Below are 14,044 nucleotides of genomic sequence, written 5' to 3' on the forward strand. Positions count from 1 at the left end.
CAAGGAAATCAACGGGATAATAAAATTCATCAACTTTAACTATCACATCCCGTACGATACCCCGGGGAAGTTTATGAGACAAATCGGCTAATACAACCGTTGTCTCAACTCGCTTCAATGGACCAAAATCGTATTGGTCATATAAGCCCCCCGGTAGGATACTTACTCTGGCTCCAAGATCCAATAACGCCCTTGTGGTTTGAAAATTCCCAACTTGAATGTTTATAAGGGGCGTTCCCGATCTTGTAACTTAGGAGGAAGGTCTCCTTTCAATACCGCACTTACCCGCTGCGTCAAGTCTACCAATTTAGGCACTTTTTGTTGCCTCTTTTGATTACACAATTCTTTTAGAAACTTGGCATAAGCGGGTACTTGTTTGATAGCTTCAAGTAAAGGAAGATTAATTTTAACCTGTTTGAAAACCTCCCACATTTCCTCTTTTTGAGGACCCCGTTTTGAAATAAATTTTTTTCTACCCGGATCTAATAAAGCCGAAGGAAACGGTACTTCACTAGACCCCTCACCCTCATTTACTTTTTCTTTTTCTTTAATAACTTCGGGTTTTTCAAAATTGGGTTTTTTAGAAGAAACAATGGGTGGTTCATTTTCTTCCTCACTTTCTTGACCCGTTATATCCTCAACCACCCCATCAACCAAATCCGGTGAAGGATTGGTTTTGTACTCTTTCCCACTTCTCAAAACACTTACATGATGGATATTAACATTGTTACCTCTTGAAGTACCATGGGATGGATTTACCTTAGTGTCGCTTGGTAATTGACCTTTACTCTTCTTCAATTCGGACACTTCGGTGGCAAGTTGACCCATTTGAGTGGTCAAAGTTTGGGTTGCTTTGTCTCGAGCCTTATCCTTTTGTATGCGAGCATCATCCATTTGGTTCCTCTTTTGCATTTCCGCTTGCATGCTCTTCAACATTTCCATCATTTCATTACCACCCGAAGACCCCACTTGTTCTTGACCCGCTTGGTATGGCCTTTGGTATCCTTGGTTGTTCCCACCTCGATATCCACTTTGATTATTGTAAGGTTGGCGCGAACCATAATTTCCTTGATTACCTTGAAAGTTCGGGTTTGATTGATTCGAGGAGTTCCCATAACGAAAATTCGGGTGGTTTCTCAACCCGGGGTGGTAAGTGTTAGAATTCATATTGAAATTTCTACCACCCCCTCCTTGACCTTGAACGGCATGAACTTCTTCAAGTTGCCCTTCCACCATTCCTTGGCAATTTTCCGCTGCATGACCTATTTCATTACACAATGCACAAACATCATAAATTTGGTTAGAAGTTTGTGTGTTACCATCATCAACCGCATGCACTTGTGTTCGGGTAACGGCCGGTCGTGCTCTCCTTGAAGCTTGAGCCTTTCTCTTTGAAGTGATTGCCATTTGCTCCAAAAATTCCCAATCCTCATGCTCATAGTTTGTGCCAAAAGTCCCATTTGTAATGGACATCAAATCTCGTGCATCTTCGGCACACAACCCTTCATGAAAGGCGTTCATTAACTCCCAAAGCTCAATCCCATGGTGTGGACAATTTTTTATCATCATGTTTAAACGGTCGAAAGCTTCATGAAACATTTCTCCTTGTTGTTGTTGAAAGCTTCTCAACCCTTTTCTCGCATCATTGGTCTTTTGGGAGGTATAAAATTCGACTAAGAATGTTTGTTGCATCTCCCCCCAAGTATAAATAGATGCCGAAGGCAAAGTGTAGAACCACTTCTTTGCCTTATCTTCCAAGGAGAATTGAAATAAGACCAACTTCACATCATCGGCCGAAAAACCTTGACTCCCAAGGGTGTTGCAAATTGAGTCATAAGCCTCCAAATGAAAATAAGGTTCCTCCGTCGCTAGACCCTTATATTTCGGCAAGCTTTGTAAGGAATTTGTCCTTACTTCAAAGGTTCTTCCTTGGTTATTATGAGGGATGACCACCGGTGAAGGATTGTGAGTGATCACCGGTCTAAAATGCGCTTCAATACCCCTCGCATTTTCCCTAAGATGCCTCCTTGGCACACCAAATCGACCCCTTGGACGAACTTAACCCATTGGTCTTTGTATAGGCCCTTGTGGTGCATTTGGTTGTTGAAATTGTTGTTGTGGCACCGGTGGGTGTTGAATTGGCCTTTGGAAGTGTGGTTGCACATTTTGTGGGCAAATTTGCTGCAAAGGTATCGGACGTTGCAATTGCGGCCCTTGTGGCCTTCGCCTAATATGTTGAGGTATGAGTTGTTGTTGTTGCACCCCACCAACATTTGGAATCACTTGTACTTGGCCTTGCATATAACCGTACTCCCCTTGCTCTCCATCACCCCCATAAGCGTACCCGTCTTCATCAAAACCTTCAAACTCCTCATAACCTTCATCATACCCATCTCCTTGAATTCCCGACGATTGCCCAAATGGAAGAGTCGAGTATTGGAAACCCGACTGATTTGAGGGTCGAAACGGTGTAGCATGGACAATGGACGAAATTGGTGCTATGGTATGGCTTGAATATGACGGACCCGCACCCGGAAAGAAATGGGATAATGGTGGTATAGTAGTGGAAGGGTTAAATGCGACAGTTGGTTCTTCTTGTGTAGTAATGGGCTGTGTGGTGTTGGTTGATGTGACATTTTGAAGTATAGTGGGTTCGGTAGTATTTGGTGGAACGGTGGTATTTGGTGAAGGTTGAGTGGATGTTGGTATAAATGATGAAGTGGATTCACCCGTAGTGGGTGGTGGTGGTGGTGGATCCATGTATCGAAGTGGTGTAATCGGTGTAATTGGTGTTGTTGGTGAACTGCTGATTGTATTTTCCCTTAGCAAAATTCTGTTTGCTCGCAAAGTTCGCTCGATTTCCGGATCAAACACTAGCGGTGAAAGCTTGTGAGAGCTTCTATTACGCATGCACCTGTAAATACCTGCACACTAAACACACCTCCCGTAAACCAGAAAAATGACAAACTCAAAGCAAGAACAAAAATAACATACGTTGCGCACTACTCCCCGGCAACGGCGCCAAAATTTGACGTGATGTCGTGGTCACGCAAATTTAATCCCAATAACAACTATGTAGATAGTGGCAAGAGGGTATCGAACACAGGGAGTTTGTGGAAAATGTGCTATCAAAATTTTATTATGTTAACTAAAATTAAACTAGATGCAAAAAGTAAATTCAAGAGTGGTTTTGATTGGTTGATTTTTAAAACTAAAAATGCTAATCAATTCGCAAAATGAAAATTTAGTTTGTAAACAATTTTAGAGACAAATGACTATCTTGAGTTTCTGGTTTGTTTCGACTTTTGTATTAACATTCAACTAGAAAGAACTACATAGACATAGTTCATATATAACCAATTGCAGTGACGAAAGGGGACTAAGTACTCAGATTCTGAGAACGTGAGGTTGTCACCCGATGACCAATCAACCCTTACCCAAACCTAACTATACCCATGATATCTCGATTGCCAACGGCACCAAGAACGTATGGTTTCTAATTAGTTCAATATAAGAATTAACAAGTTACTAACAATCAATCATGCACCATAACAATTAATTCAAAGAGAAAGAAATTGTGATTCTAGAAATATGAATAAAAACACAAAAAGTCTACCACAAACCTTCAACACAAGATAATCATCCAAGTATTTAGCCACTCATGGCTTTAACTAACATCATGACAAAATGGAAAGGAAATAGTGTTCACAAGTTTCACCAACAAGAACTAATGGAAGCTAGATGATTTAAGTGAAAGATAGTTCCCAAGATATGTTTTCTTGACTCCAAGTCCCTCTAATATACTCCCATACTCGTTTCCTCCAAGTAGTAACCGAAAAACCCATGATAAGGGTCATAAAGCTCCATCAAAATGGCAATAAATGCCATAAGTTACATTTTTGGATCAGTCGGAGCCGTAAGCTACGCCTCCCAGCCGTAGCTTACGGCAAGCAGCAGGAGGACACACATCAACCAGGAGCCTAAGCTACGGCCCCCAGCCGTAGCTTACGGCTAGCAGTGAAACTTTACGCCCGGATGTTCCTGTCTTACGGCGGGACATTTGGATGAAAAGGGAGGCCGTAAGCTACGGCTGGGAGGCGTAGCTTACGGCCCTGAGCTTGTTTTCTTTTCCATTACTTCTCCAACTTTCCATTCTTTCGCTCTTTTAACTCCCACAACTTCTAGCATTCCGTCATACCTCCTAAAAGCTACATTTTGGTAGCTTTAACACCTGCACAATCCAACATAAAGTGGTTATCTAGTCCAAGCAATTAACCGAATAAAGTGTAGAATATGTGTTGTATTAAGCCTTTTAAGGGTTGTCCTACGGACCACCCGTCAATGAGCCGGAAAGTGAAAATGAACAAGAAACGATTTCACAAACTAAAACTGAAAATGTAACTAAAAAGTCTTTTTGTGAAAATTGTTTAAATCAACTTAACCCGATTAATGCATCGAAAGTGGAGGAACGGTACCCGCCGAAGGACGAGAGGTGGGAAAATTTTAAACAAGCAAAAATTAATTTACCGTTACTGACATTAAAAAGGTTCCGGCTCATGTGGAATGCTTAAAGGAGTTAAGCATCGAAAAACGGCACAACAAATTACCCGAACCGGTTGATTTGATATCTCATGTGAGTGCCGTTTTATCGAGTGCCCTTCCCCAAAAAGCTCAAGATCTAGGAGATCCTCTTATTCCAATTCAAATTGAACATTTAAAATTGAGAGGGCGCTCCTGTATCTTGGAACTTGTGTGAGCATCTTGCCCGGGAGTTTGTATGACCAATATGATTTTGGTCCATTAAAAAAGTTTGATACTCTAGTGGTATTGGCCGATCAGGCTCCCACACATCCAAGGGGGATGGTGGAGGATGTGATTGTTAAAGTGGATGATTGCTACTACCCAGTTGACTTTTTGGTAGTAGAGTATGTTGGGTGTTGAGAGGACACCCAACTGATAGTTATACAGGGTAGACCGTTCTTGGCAACTGCTAATGCCATAATAAATTGTGCAACGGGAATGGTAAGCATGAAGTTTGGCAACTGGGAATTAAATTTAAATGTTTTTCTAGATTTTACTAACCCACTCGGTGAGGATAAGTGTCCTGAGAAGGATATAAATCCAAACAAAAAGGTAGGTGTTATGGTTTGTAGGTTTGGAGAAACAAAGAAGAAGACGGTCAAGAAGAAGAAGCCGAAGACGTCACCTCAAGAGAAGAAGAAGGACGAGGAGGTGAGGAAGTTTGGACCGTTTGGAAACAAATGGTATAAATCACCAGTGGGTGATTTCGAGGAGTTCGTTGGCGGCAAGCATGCCATTCGACCACCATGAGGTGGTAAGTTAATTGTTGTATATTTTCTTTCGCAATTCGTTTTAGTTTTTCTCCGTAGTCTAGTTGTTGTTGTTGTATAATTTTGTTATTTCGTTTTAGTCTAAATGAACGTTGTGGGTGTGTTCCCTATATAACCCTCACGAGACCTACGCGTCCTCCCGAGCTATCGGGAGGTTTAAAAGGGCTTGTTGCATACGCTAAATGCAACCGTGATTCCTACGAAAGTGAGTTAGGCTTGTTATTGTTGTAAATTAATTTTCCATAGTAAACTAATGTATGACTTGGTAATATTTTCATAAAAGTGGTAGAACTAGGTAGCTAACAAATTTTAATGGTTATGAGAAGCATGCTTCTACACAAGGGTTAAGATGCTTCTACACAAGGGTTAAGATTTGTAGGTATATTATGTTCGTGGGACGACCGCTTTCTTGAAGAGAAGAAGAGCACATGAGCCATTAACGAGAAAATCAGGGGCATACGTTTCCTTTTACCTTTGATTCTTAGTTAGTAATAAGTGGAGTGTAATTGTATTTTATTTTTCGGGGTGAAATTTTGGGGAAGGTTAGCCATGTCACATCCCTTGTGCGATTTAAAAAAACTCTAGTTCTTACACATTGAGGACAATGTTTACCTCAAGTGTGGGGATGGGGGAGTAGTAAAAGTTTTTCAATTTTTGACCCGTTCATTTAAACACTACTGTCGCAACCCCCGTCCCCTAACAACCCGGGAACGGGCGGCCGCGGCCAGTTTCGGTGGTATTTAGGTTTATCAGTTTGGCAGCAGAATTTACATCAGCACCATAGTTAGGAGATATTTTATCAGAGTAAAATACCACGCTTTTATAATATTAAACACATGGGAAAAATACCAAGTTTCAAGTACACACATTTTTATAGGGATAAAACCCTATTTTATTTAAATAAAGCATCTCTTTATTTTAGGTAACTTTATAGCCACTTTTTTCAAGCCTTTAGTGCTGTCCAGCTGGCTTCTATTTGACTTTCACATTTTGTTACCTGAAACGCATTTAAAAACATTTTGTAAGTGGGAAATACTAGTGAGTGAATCTCAGTTTAATCAAGTTATGTAAAACCATTGTACAGTATTGAGGGCGATCTCGCAATTACATTTGTTTCCATCTACTTTAACTACCACCCATGGTACTGTCAACCCGACTTGTGGTTATGTTACTACTCACAATGTAGTAACAAATTTTGTATACAAAACCCCAACATACCGATGATAATTGTAGAATACAAATACTCAATCACTGTTTAATATATCATTAATTAAGTGAGGTTTTGTAAAAACAATTTGCAAAAAGGAGATTACTCACATTGCTGTCTTAGGGTTTTCCTTAAGGATTTCCTGGTGATTATCTATTAATTACACAAATGCACACGCGTTAGTATAATAACCCAATATTTATATTTGTAATACCCTCCCCAAGACGGCATTCCAACGCTACGTCGGGCAGAACCTCGACAGCCGTTACGGAACCCTGGATCAATCGAGCAGCATATCTAATAAGTAACTGGGGGTTATGGTACTCACAATGAGGCAGGGCTTCGCTAATTAGGGGGTATTATGCCCGAGAATTATGTATACTACGTAGAAATTTGAGAGAGAAATCGAGAGATGAACGAGTTTGACTGAAGGCTGAAGGCCTCCATTTATAGTGCCTGTTTGTCTTCCGTCGCGCCCCGTTTAAGCTCCAGCTAGGGCCTTCGCGGCCCGCGAGGCCAGCTAGGGTAGGCCCTAGCTTGGCTGACTCGCCACTAGGCATGACACGAGTGGTGACACGTGGCGGCTCAGGGGCTCGCCTGACCTCCCAGTTGTCGCGTGTGACAACTCGAACTTTAGACTCGTTTTGTGTAACGCTATGTGCATATGTGAACTAGACTATATGGTTGGACTTAATAAATGTTTGTTATTTTGTGTTATGTGAGCTTTGTGAATCATGTGTTGTGTTGTATGTATGTATGTACCGAACCGCACAAGAAACGCACAACACACGCACACCTATTTTGGATCGCACAAAGCCGTTGGGCTTTACACCTTGTACACGGACCAACATGGCAGCCCATGTAAGGGCCGGCCCATCCCCTCTAACCGTGTAAACAATTAGGGACTTGATCCTTTTTCTCATTTGTTACAAACTACTTCACACACACAAAACCCTAGTTACTATTTCTCTCTTTCTTGCTTGGAAACCGACGGCAGCACAAGATCCCCATTCGGATCATCCTTGTCTTTCACAAATCGGGTCAGTATGATTACATGTTTGTTGTTGCTCTTTGGTGTTAAGTGATTATATGACTATTGTGATTGATTATGCTAGTAGGGTTGTATGTATATAAATCGGCTCATGTGTATGGTTAAAGCTCACAAGAAATCGGATTATAGTGTTATAGATATGTTGTTGTTAATCGTATGATAAGTGATCGGATCGGCTGTTATGTTTCTGTTATTTGAAACGGATGTGATGTTGGTTTTATTAATGTTCATTCAAGGTTTTGTTATATTGTTCATGAGTATTAGATTAGGGTTCATGAGAATTAGAATGTTAAAACCCCCATTTATTCGGGAACCAGGCAACCACTACTGAGGCTGAAGCTACTACTTCGGAATTTCGGGACGAAATTCCAGATCAACGGGGGGAGGATGTGACACCCCAGGAAAACCAGTGAACACTACAGTTTACCTAGCTTCCTCAGTGAGTGCATACCAAATTTCGGGACGAAATTTCCAATTAGTTGGGGATAATGTGACAACTCGAACTTTAGACTCGTTTTGTGTAACGCTATGTGCATATGTGAACTAGACTATATGGTTGGACTTAATAAATGTTTGTTATTTTGTGTTATGTGAGCTTTGTGAATCATGTGTTGTGTTGTATGTATGTATGTACCGAACCGCACAAGAAACGCACAACACACGCACACCTATTTTGGATCGCACAAAGCCGTTGGGCTTTACACCTTGTACACGGACCAACATGGCAGCCCATGTAAGGGCCGGCCCATCCCCTCTAACCGTGTAAACAATTAGGGACTTGATCCTTTTTCTCATTTGTTACAAACTACTTCACACACACAAAACCCTAGTTACTATTTCTCTCTTTCTTGCTTGGAAACCGACGGCAGCACAAGATCCCCATTCGGATCATCCTTGTCTTTCACAAATCGGGTCAGTATGATTACATGTTTGTTGTTGCTCTTTGGTGTTAAGTGATTATATGACTATTGTGATTGATTATGCTAGTAGGGTTGTATGTATATAAATCGGCTCATGTGTATGGTTAAAGCTCACAAGAAATCGGATTATAGTGTTATAGATATGTTGTTGTTAATCGTATGATAAGTGATCGGATCGGCTGTTATGTTTCTGTTATTTGAAACGGATGTGATGTTGGTTTTATTAATGTTCATTCAAGGTTTTGTTATATTGTTCATGAGTATTAGATTAGGGTTCATGAGAATTAGAATGTTAAAACCCCCATTTGATCGAGTTTGAGCATGATTGAAATAGAATAATTGTTAATTGATTGGGGTTAAGTTTGGAAACTATTGATAATTGTAACCGAACTTGCTTGATTAATGGGATGATTTAACCGATCGCACAACTGATCTGAATCACACAAGATCACACGCACAACAGGTCCACTCGCACAAGTGAACCTGCTCGCACAAGACTTGATTCAGTCATACAAGGATCAGTCGTACAATGTGACCTCAGTCGCACAAGAGGTGACAGATCGCACAAGTTGTTGGGTTAGCCTAACTGTTGGGCCGGACAAGCCCAAAAGCTTGTCCCACAATCCAGCCCACTCGCACAAGGGTATTGGATCGCACAACCCAGCTGTATCGCACAAGATCAGCTAGATCGCACAACATTATTTCATGTCACTTTGGGCCGTAAGTTGTTTTGGGCTGGGTAATATTGATGGACAACACGAACCGGATCGCACAAGATACTTGTTACATGATTTATCTTGGGCCGGTTGCTATTGGATCACAACGAACAGTCTGTTGGGCCGACCTTTATAGTTGTTTTGTTATTCGGTTGGGCCGAGTAAGGTTTGGGCCTAGACTCACATCGCACAAGATGGTTGGGCTCGCACAAGTTCTTTGGCCCAACCATCCGAATAGCACAAGTAGTGTACTTAATGTGTTTGCGTGCATACGTGATTGCCATGATATATACGTGTACTATTTGAACCGAACCTGACTTGTGTGGTAACCCTGTTAGGACGTGGTTGACCACCCTTAGTTCAAGAGTCTTATATTGTGTATCTGCCGAGCAAACCAAGGTGAGTTCACACAGCCAAGGCATGGGATTCCCGGGTTGGGAATTGGGTTGGATATGATGAATGTGGAATGATTACTCGTACTTACGCATATACCAGACTATAGACCATCGTCCTCAGGTTAGTCAGGACACGTTACGTAAAGCCTACGTAACCCAGTATATTTGCCATATGTCTCCCGGGTCGGGAAGGACACGTTACGTAAAGCCTACGTAACCCAATACCATTCACTGGCTTCCAGGTCGGAAGGCCACGCTGCGTAAAGCCTACGTAGCCCCCACGCGTACCACTGTCCTCGGGGAAGGGCACGTCACGTAAAGCCTACGTGACCCTGTACGTATTCCTGTTCTCGGTAAAGAAGAACACATGGTCGGAAGTTAGTCTAGTAAGTACCGTTAATGAGAAGCCCTCATTAGCCAGGATGAACATGGGAAGCCCCCACCTTTAGTACACACTAGTATGGGAAGCCCCCACTAGCTATACCTATGCATTATGTTATGAACTTACTTTCTGTGTACTCGCTCAACTAGTTTGTTGACTATTTGCTGCATGCCTTGCAGGACCTTAGGTATACTTGGAGCTTGCACCAGAGGAGAGGCGGGTCGTTGTGGACAAGAACTCGTGAATGCTTATTAAACACTTTTACATTCACACCTTGATACTTATGCTTTGGGTTTTACATTTAATGCTTCCGCTACTTAAACAGTGTTTGGTTTTGAACACCAATTATGTCTTTGATTATTATTAAATGCTATGTTTGATATAATTGGTGGCTTGATCCTGGTCAGTCACGCTCCCAAGCGGTGGTACTCCGCGTGTGGGATTTTGGGGGTGTGACATCGCGGCCCACGTAGATCACCTCTAGCACGTTCGCGGCCCGCGAGCGAGGGCTAAATCTAGTTTTTGTTTCAATTTTTGTAAAATTAAAGATATTCGCGGCCTGTTTTCGTATACGGGGTGTATTTTAAGACGTATTGGGATATTTTAAATATTTTTAGGGTGTCGGAAATTATTTAGGAGGGTTGTTATATCCTTCCCACCTTGTTTTAGAACTCATCCTCGAGGTCTTACTGGAATAGGTGTGGATATTCCCGTTGCATTTCTGATTCAAGCTCCCATGTGTATTCTGGTCCTCGTTTAGAATCCCATTTTACTTTGACCAAACTAATCTCTTGTGTTTAAGATTCTTGATTTTCCTGTCTTCAATCTGTAGTGGTCTTTCTACAAATTTTAACTATTCATTTACCTTTATATCCTTAAGAGGTAATACCACCGATTCATTGGCTAAGCATTTCTTGAGATTACATACATGAAATACGTCATGTATTCCTACCATTTCCTCTGGCAGTTGTAGCTGATAGGCTACAGGTTCTATTCATTTAATAATCTCAAAAGTTCCAACATACCTGGGGCTTAGCTTTCCCCTTTTGATGAATCTTATCACTCTTTTCCAAGGAGAGACTTTCAATAACACCTTGTCTCCTACCTGAAATTCCAGTGGCTTTCGTCTGTTATCACCATAGCTCTTTTGTCGATCACGTACTGCTTTCAGTCGTTCCTTGACTTGAATGATTTTGTCGGTCGTTTCTTGTACTATCTCAGGTCCGGATAGTTGCTTTTCCCCAATTTTTGCCCAACAAACTGGGGTTTGGCATTTTCGTCCATAAAGTGCTTCGAATGGTGCAACAATGATACTGGTATGATAGCTATTATTATAAGAAAATTCTATTAACGGTAAATGATCGTCCCAATTACATCCGAAATCAATTACACAAGCTCTAAGCATATCTTCCATTATCTGAATTGTCCTTTCGCTTTGTCCGTCCGTTAGAGGATGATAAGCGGTGCTTAGATTTAGCTTGGTTCCCATAGCTTTTTGGAAACTTGTTCAAAAATGAGAGGTAAAACGGCTATCCCTCTCAGAAATAACTGATAAAGGAATTCCATGCAATGAAACTATTTCATTTACATACAGCTTAGCTAACTGTTCCATACTGAAAGTTTCCTTCATTGGTAGAAAATGAGCTGACTTAGTTAGTCTGTCTACAGTCACCCAGATTGTATCATTACCTTTTCTTGTTTTTGGTAATTTGGTAACAAAATCCATTGTTATCAATTCCCATTTCCACACCGGCATCTCTAACTGCTGCAATAAACCAGAGGGTTTCTGATGTTCAGCTTTAACTTGTGAATAGGTTAGACACTTAGAAACATACGCTGCTGTCACACCCCGGACGCGTCAAAACAACAAAACCGCGGCGGAAAACGCCGGGGAGTGAGGTGACAGAATTATTGTCTCAACAACCATGGCAATTAAAATTATGTATTATTAAGATTAAAGTTTACATTGTCTTTAAATTCAAACTAAAATAACATAATTAACTGTCTTTTAAGTCACTAAGGCCTGAGTCCGCCTAAGTGAAGCACAAACATCATCACGCATTAGCACCTGAAACACATGTAAAAAATAGGTACGTCAGCATAAAAATGTCTGTGAGATACATAGGTTTTGTTTATGCAGATTCATGACTTGTATTTGAAAGAGGTGTTTAATAAAATGTAGTCATGAACCTTGTAAAATGTTTTTCCTTTGTAAAACCATGTGAAAATCGATGTGAAAATCAAATGATAATGAAAGGAAAATGCATGGTTAAATGAATAATCAAGTAGAAGTGAATTTGTATAAAAATGTATACTTTGTAAAATAATGTCATGTTCTTGTAAAAATGTTTCATGTCTTGTCCAAGTGATTTAGATAACGCAACAATGTATGATACGAAAAAAGCACTTATATACAGGAAGTACCAGCGGCGTATCCACCATGTTTTTATCATATAACACATAGCCCCGTTACATAGGTCACTTATTAATAACAAACCAAAATGTCTTGTTAAATGTCAAAATGTTTATGTATAAACCATGTATAATGTCATGTGTAAAACTGTATCATGTAATACTAATGAAATGCATAGTAAGTAGGAAATCATCTACTTAAACTATGTGATGCTGTCAATGTGTAACAATGCCATGTATGGTGAATAACTAGAAGCTATTCAACCCCATAGAAAATGTACAAAACAATGTTTTTGAATAAACCTAAGTTTAAATCAAATGTTATGTTTTTGCAGAAAAACAATGCTTTATGATTACAAACATTTATGTAGTAATGTTAATCGCATACATTCAAGCCTTGCGACTGTGGCGACAAACCCTTAAATGAATTAAAGGTTCATCTAAAGTTATGTAGTCGGATTCTGTCATTACCAACTTCCAAACAAACCTTGGAAGTCGGAAACGGGAGTTGTCAATTCCTATGGTAGCATTACATAAGTCCGAGCGGCGTGATCAATGTTAATGAATGTATTATTGTCCCGATTAAACACACCAAATGTCATAACCAATGTAAGCATGCTATGAAAACCATGTACTAGGAATGCTAAGTAAACATGCCAAGTAGAAATGTTTATGTAAAACAATGTGCTAGCATGCTCAGTAAACATACATAGCAGAAATGTCATGTAAAACAATGTGTTCCATATGCTAAGTAAACATATGCAACAAATGTGTAATAAATCAATGTGCTAGCATGCTTGACATACATAGCAAAACATAATTGAAAGCATGTACTATAAGTGTACTAGGTGAAACTAGCATGTTTATGTCATAAAATCATGAAATGCACGAAAGTAACACGTATGTACATGTGTATCACCCCAAAGTATTTGAAAACGGTAAAAGAGGGGAACTATGTACTCACTTGGGATTGCTAATTAGTCTTGAGAATAAGACCAATTTAAGCTCCAAGTATCACAGAATCAACCGGCACCTAGTATAGGTAACTATGTTAATAAATCGGCTCCTAAATCGGGAGATAGGATAGAATGAGGTTCTATAAATCAAATGAGTAATTGAACTCATATGGTATGATTTAATAGGCCCTACATTCTGATTGGAAAGTCTACCTAAGTGCTTTTGACCCGTTTCGACACATTATGGTAACATAAGCTACTATAAGGCGTCGTTTGCGTAAAACTATGTTCGGATGGTTATCTATGTGCTATGTCAAGTCTTACATGCCCAATTATCCCTAAACATGTTACTAAATCAGATTACAAGTCAAAAATATGTTGACATAGTCAAAATACGGATTTATGCTTTAAAAGGGCATTTTGGTCATTTCCTATGGGCATACAAGTTAACAGGCATATGACTAACCAATCACTACAAGAAAACATGGTTTTTAGTACGCGCAAAAGCGTCCTAAAATACTATTTTATAGGACCTTTCGTTTAATAGGACCAACGGTAAAAGCGTTTCATGTAAAGGGGTCGTAATAAGTCCCAGAACTAAAAAAGCGTCCTAACATCTCAAATAAGATTATGAAACCAATTTTTTGGGCGCGT

This window comes from Helianthus annuus, chromosome 13, assembly GCF_002127325.2.
Source record: "Helianthus annuus cultivar XRQ/B chromosome 13, HanXRQr2.0-SUNRISE, whole genome shotgun sequence".
NCBI lineage: Eukaryota > Viridiplantae > Streptophyta > Magnoliopsida > Asterales > Asteraceae > Helianthus > Helianthus annuus.